The 9,784-nt window shown below is 47.9% G+C and overlaps 1 protein-coding gene across 1 annotated transcript in view; it reads right to left on the minus strand.

Moving 5' to 3' along the window:
- CD82 (CD82 molecule) overlaps positions 1-1,672 on the minus strand; it is a 41,536-nt gene extending 39,864 nt beyond the window's left edge. The window contains exon 1 of the mRNA XM_062635911.1: positions 1,638-1,672. The gene's annotated coding sequence lies outside the window, so the exon portion shown is untranslated. The remainder of the gene's footprint in view (positions 1-1,637) is intronic.
- Between the last annotated feature and the right edge of the window lie 8,112 nt (positions 1,673-9,784).

The raw sequence follows: 9,784 nt of genomic DNA on the forward strand, positions 1-9,784 counted from the left end.
CTGCAGAAGAGGTCATTGACTGCACCAACAGTGCCCTTCTCCCCCATTAACACTTTCTTCCCACTCAGTTCTTGTGAAGTATTTCGTGAGATCCAAGTAATGCATCATTTTTACAGCTTGTCATATGCTTGACGTCAGCACATCATCAAGACTGCTCTTCTCACTAGACCTTCAGAGCAATGTTTTTACTCTTGTATCTTGTGGCTCACCAAAAGGATCTTAACCACATGCTTCTACTTACTGGTTATCATGCAGCGAGCAAGCTTCGCAACAGCAGGCTCACACGTCAGGCTTTGAAGAGGATTTTTCTCAAGCCCAAGGTGCCTGAGAAAGTTAAAAACCATCTTCTGTGGAGAGGAAGTATCACTGATGTCAGATGCCGAGACCACACTCTCCAGCTGTGCATCCTTGCTTGCGCAGAATCACACCGGCGAGGCTTCACTAGCACTGGGGATGGGTTATATCCCTGCAAGCCTCTATTGCCAGCAGCAGCACAAACCTCTCCAAGAGCTGCTCTTCTCCCCAGCCACCAGCTCCCCCAGCACGGCAGCAGAACAGCCTGTCCTGCCCTTGCACAGCCAGTAAATTAGCCTCAAACTTCATCCCATGCAGAAGATGGAAACACTAGAGCTGGTCCAAGACGTAGGAACACTTCATCCTCAACCAGCTTCACAGTTTATTGAAGCCAACATTTAGATTCCAGGATGGTTGCTCTTTTCCTTCCCCCTCTTTTTCATAGTGAGTGCTCTATTGCACATTAAAGCATACACAGCAGAGCTGTTATGCTCTGGGCAGAAACAGTATGCCTGGGTTGTAACAAGCCGTTATCCCTGTATCAACAGATCCAGCAGCCACACTGCAGGGCAATCCACAGCCAGCACTTACCCAGCTGTTTAAATGGGAACACTAATCTGAACTCTTCTCTTCCCCAGCATCTTAAAAGGGAGGGAGAAAAAAAGCTGGGGTACAGAGCAGGATGGGCAAGTACCAGCTTTCTGTAGCTGCAACAAGGGTAAGACTGCTAGAGAAGCATCTAATAAACATCTTAGCACCAATGAAGGCAGAGTCCTGATGAAGGCAGCAGCACTGCCCGGTCTGAAGCACACTCAGCCTGCCGAAACCCCTTTACAGCGATGCGGCAGCCTGCCTGCGGGCCTCATCCTGCCCCAGGTGTGCTGCACCTGGCAATGATTATTTCTCTCCTTTCAGGCCATACACCAGCTACACAAGAGAGTCAAAACTCACCCACCAGCTTCAGTCTGAACGGACACACGTGTGAGCAATGGGGACACGGCCCCAGAGAGGCTGCCCGCGACCCTGGCAACAGCCACCCCCCGGGGGGAGAGGAAAGGGGAACGGAACGAAGGGGAAAGGAGAGGAGAGGAGCCGGGGGTCTCCCCGGTGCTGCCCCACAGATCGGCTGCCCCAGCCGCGGCAGAACCTCCCCGCTCCGCGGATAAGCCCCTGGGAAGACCCCGCAGCCCAGACCCTGACCCTGACCGGGACCGGCTCCGGCTCCAGCCCCCTGCACTGCACCGCACCGCCGAGCCCCCCGTGCCGAGCGGAGCGAAGCCCAGCAGAAGGAGGCCAGGCCAAGGCCGCCCCGTTCCCCGGGAGCGGGCAGCCGCAGCGCCTACCTGCTCGGCGGGCTCCACCACAGCTCCGCTGCCCGGTCCTCCCGCTGCCTCCCTCCCTCCGCCGATGTGGCCCCGGCTCTGCTCCCAACCCCGCGGGGCGGAGCTGGCGGCTGCGCTAAGCCAGCCCTGGGGCGGGCCGCGGGCCCCCACTGAGGTGGGTGTGGAGCGGCGGTGCCACCCCCGCGGCCGAGCCGTGGCCGGGCTGCCGGCCGGGGCCTGCTGCTTGCCCCTTGAGCCCCTTCGTACCCGCTCCGTAAAGCGAATGACACGGTTCACACCCCCCGTCAGCGCTGGGCTCCTCATGGCCCCTCACCTTGCCCACCGCATCGCTTCACTCCCGGGTCAGTTCAGCCGGCATTGCTCTGGGGCCGTTTGAATTTGTTGTGTTTGCCTCACCTGAAGCTCTTCTTGCCTCTGAAGCCCATCAACTTAGAATCATAGAATGGTTTGGGTTGGAAAGGACCTTAAGATCATCCGGTTCCAACCCCTTTGCCACGGGGTCAATGTTAACGTTTAAGGCTGCTCCTGTGAGGTGTGCACCATGGCTTTCTGCCCGATGAAAGCAAGCCTGATGCCCCACTCCAACACTGTTCCAATGGGTAGTTTTGCTGCCCCGGTGAGCCCTGTAAACAGCAGCAGGGCTGCCTCGTGGTTCACTGTTCAAACCCCATCGTACTCCAATCCCGGGTTCAGTTTGGGGTCCCTCGCTACAAGAGAGACATTGAGGTGCTGGAGCAGGGCCAGAGAAGGGCAACGGAGCTGGTGAAGGGTCTGGAGCACAAGTGTGATGGGGAACGGCTGAGGGACCTGGGGGGTTCAGTGTGGAGAAGAGAAGGCTCAGGGGGACCTGATCGCTGCCTACAAGTGCCTGACAGGAGGATGGAGCCAGGAGGGGCTGGGCTCTGCTCCCAAGGAACAAGGGATGGGACAAGAGGAAACGGCCTCAAGCTGCACCAGGGCAGGTTTAGATGGAGCTGAGGAACAATTCCTGCCCCAGAGGGTGCTCAGGCATTGGAACAGGCTGCCCAGGGCAGGGCTGCAGTCACCGTCCCTGCAAGTGTTCACACAGCGTGGAGATGAGGCCTCAGTGCCATGGGGTAGTGGTGGCCTTGGCAGTGCTGGGGAACGGTTGGACTGGATGATCTTGAAGGTCTTTTCCAACTGAGTTGATTCTATGGTTCTATGATTCTCTGATTAAGCTCTTGTTTGCCCCACTGATTACAGCAACGAGAGGACGGTGAGGCTCTGGGTGGCTCTGCTGACCGAAGTCATTGCATTGTTTCCCCGGGCTTCCCTGCTTTGTGTAGTGTATCCGCTCCACGCAGCAGGCAGCAAGCTCACAGCACCGGTTCTTTGTTCTTGGCATGTGGCATAAACCAGCACAATGGGATCCTGCCTCTTCTTTCCTGGCAGAACAGAGATAAAAATGATGGCGATAAGGCAATCTGGTAGTAATAATAATGTGATCCTCTTTAAATCCCCATTTCAAAGGCACTAAAAACAAACCAGGCAAGCCTATTCTAAAATGAAGGAATGTCAGGAGGTCCCTCATCCTTCTGAGGAGCATCGTTCTCTTTCTCTGGTACCAGGATTAAACACATCCTTCTCCCCTTTTGCAGCAGCGGTGCTCATCAGCTTTCCCTCTAGCATGTGTGTTATCCTACAGACATCTCACAGTGTTGGCAGGATGAGCATGTGGTCATGGAATGGGTGAACAGTGGCCAAATAACAAGTCCTCCTTTGTGCATCTTGGATAGCATGAGACAGGAGGGGCTACGGGAAGGGGCTGCACTTGGAGAGCAGGTACCAATCACCAAGTGCCACACATTGCATGGAATGCCCTCAGGTGCACAAGGCCATAGAACGGTTTGTGTTACACATCCAGTTCCAACCCCTGCAGCAGGCAGGGACACCTTCCACTAGAGCAAGTTGCTCCAAGGCCTGTCCAACCTGGCTTTGAACACTGCCAGGGATGGGGCAGCCACAGCTTCTCTGGGCACCCTGTGCCAGCGCCTCAGCACCCTCACAGGGAATAGCTTCTTCTGTCTGTCTAATCTAAATCTGCCTCATATTGAACATAAATCTACCCTCTTTCAGTGTAAAGACATAATAAGAGCAAGGATGCCAACAGCAGCTAGCTGCAGGCTCATCAGCTGCAGCTGCCATGTGGCCTCAGCCAGGAGAGGTGGTTGAAATGCAGGTGCTGAAGCAGAATGGGGACCATAATGTGGAAGTGAGATGACTCATTCTGCACAGGGGCTTTTGCAGTTGTGCTTTCACCACTCCTGTTTCTGCAGCTGCCCACAGCAATATCATGGCCTCCAAACTGTCTGATAAACCTGGCTTTGCTCAGGCTCCTCTCTCTTACCAAAAGAGTTGTAAGGTCAGTTGTTAGTGTCTACAATGAGGACAAATTATGCCTCAGAGTTACTGGGGACAGCATCTTAAAACCCATTTACAACCAGTCTTGGAGTTGTTTCTCTCTGGAAATCAGTAGCCTTCCAGCATCTCTTTTCAAGTAGAATCAACCTTCAGTAAAAACACTCCTTTTCTCAAACTGAATATTGGAAGTACTTTTTCTTCCCTCTTTCTCTCTCTCTCTGTAATATGCTTTCGTGTTAATTTAAACATCTGGCCAGGCTTATGTCCATAGTCTGTAAGCCAGAACACTTACCTATAAAGATGCAAGGCTCTGTGGGACAGTAAAGTAGTGTCTACCTGTCCTTATATTCAGTCTACCTCATCTGTGCACTGAGAGAGTATCCAAGCCTATAGGTACTGAGCATGTAGCTTGTTTCTGATTCTTACAGAAAGTGTCCTACTTTGAGGAAGGAAGCCTGGGCTCAAAATATCCCCCCTGAGGATTAGTGCAAAGGCTGTTCCATAAAGAAAATGGGTTTAGAATAAAAAGTGATTACAAGGTGTAGTGCAAATGGATTGTGTATGTGCCAGCAGCTCCGGTGCCTGAATGAATTTGTGTCAATGGCTTTGAGAACGGGATACACTTTAGGCAGGGCAGTGTGGGGGTATATATGCATGAGTGGTTGCATGTATAACTGGTTATGCTTCGGTGCCACTCAGATATGAATCAGTGAGCCTGTAGAAAAGCATTAAATCTATAGTGCTGCATTTGCTGAGAACAAGGGTAGGGTTTTAAAGAGAGCTTCCAAAGAGCCTGAGTTTTATTAGAAGTCTGAAGTGAATCATGCTCTTCTGAGGGCTTGCAACAGGGACTTGGCAGCAGAGGAGAAACAGATCTGCAGAGATGTTGCAGCTGAGCTGTGCACAGATGGTAAACTAAAAGCCCGAATATAAACAGCATCTTTTACAACATACACAGTAGGCTGGATTCTCAGCTAGTGATTAGACAAAAGTGCTTGTAAGAAAACACTCAGGCTGGAGAAACCCACCATTATGTGGCATGTAAAGCTGAAGACCGAATACCATTTCAAAGGCAGTCAGAAACCAGCCAATAGGTCACTCAGCCAAGCAATCTGTTTTTGCCTTGGGCCATCTTCATTTCAAACACAGCAACCATTCCCTGTCAAATGAATACTTTCTTTTGAGATGGAATTAATCTCCTTACCCAATCAAGTCATGGCCTATTCTGTGGATAAACATGAGAAGTCTGTGCACGAGGCCAAGTCCCTGGGATCCCAGCCTCGTACAGGTCCTGCTTCATTTGTACACAAGCTCTGTCTCCTTCAGGCACAGGGAAATACTGATGCCCTGCACGGAGCTGGCTGTGCTGCACCTCTACAGCTGTTTGCAGCCTTGCTCTGGATTGACAGAAGCTGCACAGTCCTCAGAGCCCCTGCTTTGCAATGAAAAACACAGCTACTACTAATGATGGGTGGCTTCTAATGATGGAGGCAGCTACAGCTCCCTCATTCTCTGTTGGTAAAACCATGCCTGGCTGGTAGGAGCCATCCTGGAACAGTGGGAGGCAAGCAGGCAAGTTCCCACCATTTTAAGTACAGGCAGCACTTTACATCTCTCTGTGAAGCAGGGATGGAAGGTCTCAGGGTTGTTCTGCAGCAAGCTGCAGAGTGGGAGGGACCAAACTGCTTTTCTCTAAGCTCAGAGCATCTCTGAGAAGGAGACTAAGGTTCAGCTGGCACAGGTTGCTGCCCAGCTTTACATACATCAGGAGCAGAAAATGAGTGCTTGGCATTAGGGATAACTGAGAAAGAGGAAGACATTTATGGATTTATAATGTTTGCATATTTCTTTCCCTTAAAAAGCCCTTGAATTGGCCGTATGTTTTTGTGACTGAAGGGGGGAAGGATTTCTGCGCTGACAGGGCCAAAACATTGGAGCGTTCTGGTGATAAGTGCTGTAATTATCAGTACAAACTGCCTTTGAGAAAAATACTTCCAATTCCTGTTGTAAGGAGGAAAGACTTCAAAAACAGAGCAAAGAATTGCTGTATTTCTGTTCACACTTAGTGTCTGTTTAATAAAACAGTATAAAATAGAACGCAAAGCATGGTTTAAAATTACAGATTTTGTCAAGCCTAATTTAACAGAAGTGCTTTCATGGCACTGTAAGTGGAATCCTCTTTTATTTGCCAAAAGCTGTGATTTACTAGCAGATTAATCATATGCAAAGAGTAACGGTTAGAGGGAACAGCAATGAAAGTGCAGTGGCTGCAGTGCTCCCCTTGTCTATTTTAACTTACATTAGGAAAAGAAATGCTTACCAAAAGGTATGGTTTTAGTCTGGTGGGGTTTTTTTCACGACTAATTCTGTGTTTTATGATTTGGTGAACAAGCCAGTAACTGAACTCATTTTCCTGATGACCAGTTGCCCTCCCCTGGTTGCAATGAGAAATGCAGCAATTGGGATTCTCCTGCCGAAGTTAAGACTTACAGAAGCCAAAGGATAAACTGTTCTGCCAGAGGTACCACGTAACTGGGAAGCGGATTCCTCTGTTGCTTGGTTATTTTGGACCCGGGTAGGAGTCCCTCACAGCTGGCTGTTACAGAGGTGACTGCACTCCCAAACTCAGTATTTTGCAAGGAAAGATTGCTCCCACTTTGATGGGTGCTGGAAAACACAGCACATGGGAATGTGTCTTCTAGGCACTAACTCTGGGACTTCTGAATGCTAAGCTTTTGTGATCTATTGAGCATTAGCAAGTATGGGAGCATTTTCCCTCATGAGTTGGATGTCTGTCTGACCTTTGGGTTAGGAAATCTGCTGGAAATCATGATTTACCATCTCCTTTTTAAATCCTCATGCAAACAAATATCTAAAGGCCTTCCGCAGAGTGTGAGCAGGTCACAGACATCTCCAGATTGAGAAGAGACCATGACTGTTGCCATTTGAGTGAAACAGAAAAAGCCAAATGTGTTTCAATAAAGCATCCCAGTTACTAAAGGAGGCATTGCTTGTGTTGCTGAGCTCTATTCAGTACCTGGGCTAACATCCATAGTGTGACTTTGTGGAACTTGGATTTATCCCAATTTTCTAATCCATTTGTGCCTTTTGCAGTCATCTTTGGAAACCAGAAACTGATTCTAAAGAGGTAGCATTCAGGCTCAGTCCTTTTAGGAGCCTACCTTTTGTAGGTATGGATGAACACCTGAAGAATTTGATCTTACTCCTGAGGCTTCCATATTAGATACCATAATCTTTCTTTTCCTCTTACACAGGAGCATTATGCTTCTTCCAGTGCGTTCTTTTTCCTTGGAAATGGAAGGCATCTTGTTTGTGCCTTTTGCAGGTGAGACCTTACAGGTCTCTGGTTGAACCACAGTCTTCTATTCAGAGGGCAACAGGAATATCCACTGTTCCTCCAGGAACCAAGTAGGGTCTTGTTTCTAAAGGCAGCCTACTGGAGCACAGTAAGTGCCACTTACAACTTTATTTTGATCTAGTACTTACAGATTGGAGTGATATTCTGGATTTAAGTCCAGCTTTGCATGAGGAGGTTATGAAATTCCAAAGCACCATGAGATCCCTTCCCAAGATTTGAGCTGTTTTGCATTATCTTTCCATAACCGTGTTCCTGAGCTTAGACTGCCTGGATGGGTATATGCATTGGAAGAATGAGCCAGAGCACTGATCATAAGACTACTTTCCTCTTAAGATGATAACTTGAATGCAAAGCTTCATGGATCTGCCTTTGCCTGTCAAAATGGAAGAACAGAATTGGCACCAGAGAAACATAGAATCATAGAATAGTTAGGATTGGAAAGGACCTTAAGATCATGTAGTTCCAACAACATAGGCACATCTAGCCTGATCTCATTCACTTCTAGCACCTATGTTGACTTAGACCAGCTCTATCTGTGATACAAGGCTGAATAAGTGTGTTGAAACACTCATCTGTTTCTTCACAGTTCTTTTAGGTGCCTGTTACTTCAGATTGAGAAGAACATTACCCAGCAATGAGGAAAACTTCCTGTATATCTGCATTGGGGATGTGCCAAAACAGGTACTATTGCTCAGGCAGCATTAATTCCACACCCCAAGGCTATGGAGGCTGATGAGGAGTCATTCCTTTCAGTCCAGTTAACAGAGGCACTTTAGAAAACCTGAAGGAGAACCAAAGATCTGCCAAAGTAAATGGAAGCACTCAGGAGCTGGCACTGGCAGAGTGGATATTTCTCAGGGCAATGTGTGTAGCACTGGCACAATTTACCTGAAGGAGCAAGGCGAGTGGAACAAGCAATCCTATGACACTAATACTTCTTACATAAGCTCAGATCCACAAAAGTATTTAGAGACTTAACTCCCTTCAAACTCATTTATGAAGGCGTCCAGGGGCCAAATTTAAACCTTGCATGGAAAGCAGTCTCTTTTGCACCTTTGTCTGCCTGCTCTTTCTCCCAAATGCACGTTTCCATGCCCACATGAGCAGTGAGGTGCCCAAATGTGCTCCTACATGGCCTATGTATGCACACAAACCCGCAGTGAGCCGTATGTGGGAATTAAACCCTTGAGGCCCTCTGTTTTACAGCCGGTCATGTGCCTTTCTTCCACTTGGTGTCTCTCTTTAGTCTCAAATCTGGGTCTGGATCCCAGGAGTAGCTCTCCTGTGGATGGTTGGTTGTTATTTGCATCATAGAAGTATCCCAAAGTTTAGGTGCGGCACCACCAGTCTATAGCGATTAGCAACGTAGAGAACTCACAGCATGAACCACGCTTTCCCTCCCCTCCCTGATTTAAAACCCATCAGTTTTAAACGTGTGTAGGAAAGTCAAATATTTATTTTTATTTTTTTTTCCATGAAAGTAGCGCTTTTGTTGTCCAACTTGGTCTAATTCTTGTTACAGACAGCTGGGGCTGGTTTGATTCACCCTTTAAGAAGTACTAGAGAAGTTTACAGGCATGAGATTGAAACACAAAGTGTTCTTTGGTGAATTCAAATAATAGCATTTTTCAAAGGGAACATTAAATCAAAGCACAGTCTTTGTCCTTGTGCACAGAGAAGATGAGGGAGAATTTAAGCAACCTTGGACAACACTTCTAATGCTTTTTCATGTTATAGTGGAAAAAATTTATGGGTGGGGATGTGATTTAAGCTGTTTTGCACCAGAATCCAACTTCTTAATGGTACATAAGACTGACTCAATAGGGAAATCCATAAACTTGGCTTCCTTTTCAATTTCTGCATAGTGCAAGCTAGTTTTAAATGACAAAACCTACACTGGAAGTTTCTGCTTTGGAAGACCTCAGATACTTGCTGCTACACATGCAAAACACTGTAGCTTACAGTATAAAATGCCTTAATGTGCTTGATTCACTCCTGGTTTTTGGCCTTTTCTGGTTTGCCATTCCTCTGAGATTAAATCTGGGAGAGAAAGTAGTCCAAATCTAACATGTTTGGCAGTCCCCTCAAATAAAAGCTCCTTTCTCCAAAGACCTCTTGGTGTCTTGCTTCATTCTGATCTGGAGACCTAGAGACTAGACTCTCAGCTAGTATAAACGGGGGAAGTATACCACATAACAGCAGCTGAGGATCTGGAAAATTGTATCTACCAATAACTTCTTACTTCATGTGGGTTCTACCCAAATAATTCACTAGCCCTCCTGTGGAAGAACAAAGCACTGTATATTTCCTTTTATGAGCTGTTTTGCACATAAATGCTCTTTGCAGTCCTAGTCCATCTCCCCTGAAACCAGTGAAAGCAAGTTTA

Source organism: Pezoporus occidentalis, unplaced genomic scaffold (genome assembly GCF_034315485.1).
Source record: "Pezoporus occidentalis ecotype Australia unplaced genomic scaffold, CSIRO_AGI_Poc_V1 ctg46, whole genome shotgun sequence".
Taxonomy (NCBI): Eukaryota; Metazoa; Chordata; class Aves; order Psittaciformes; family Psittacidae; genus Pezoporus; species Pezoporus occidentalis.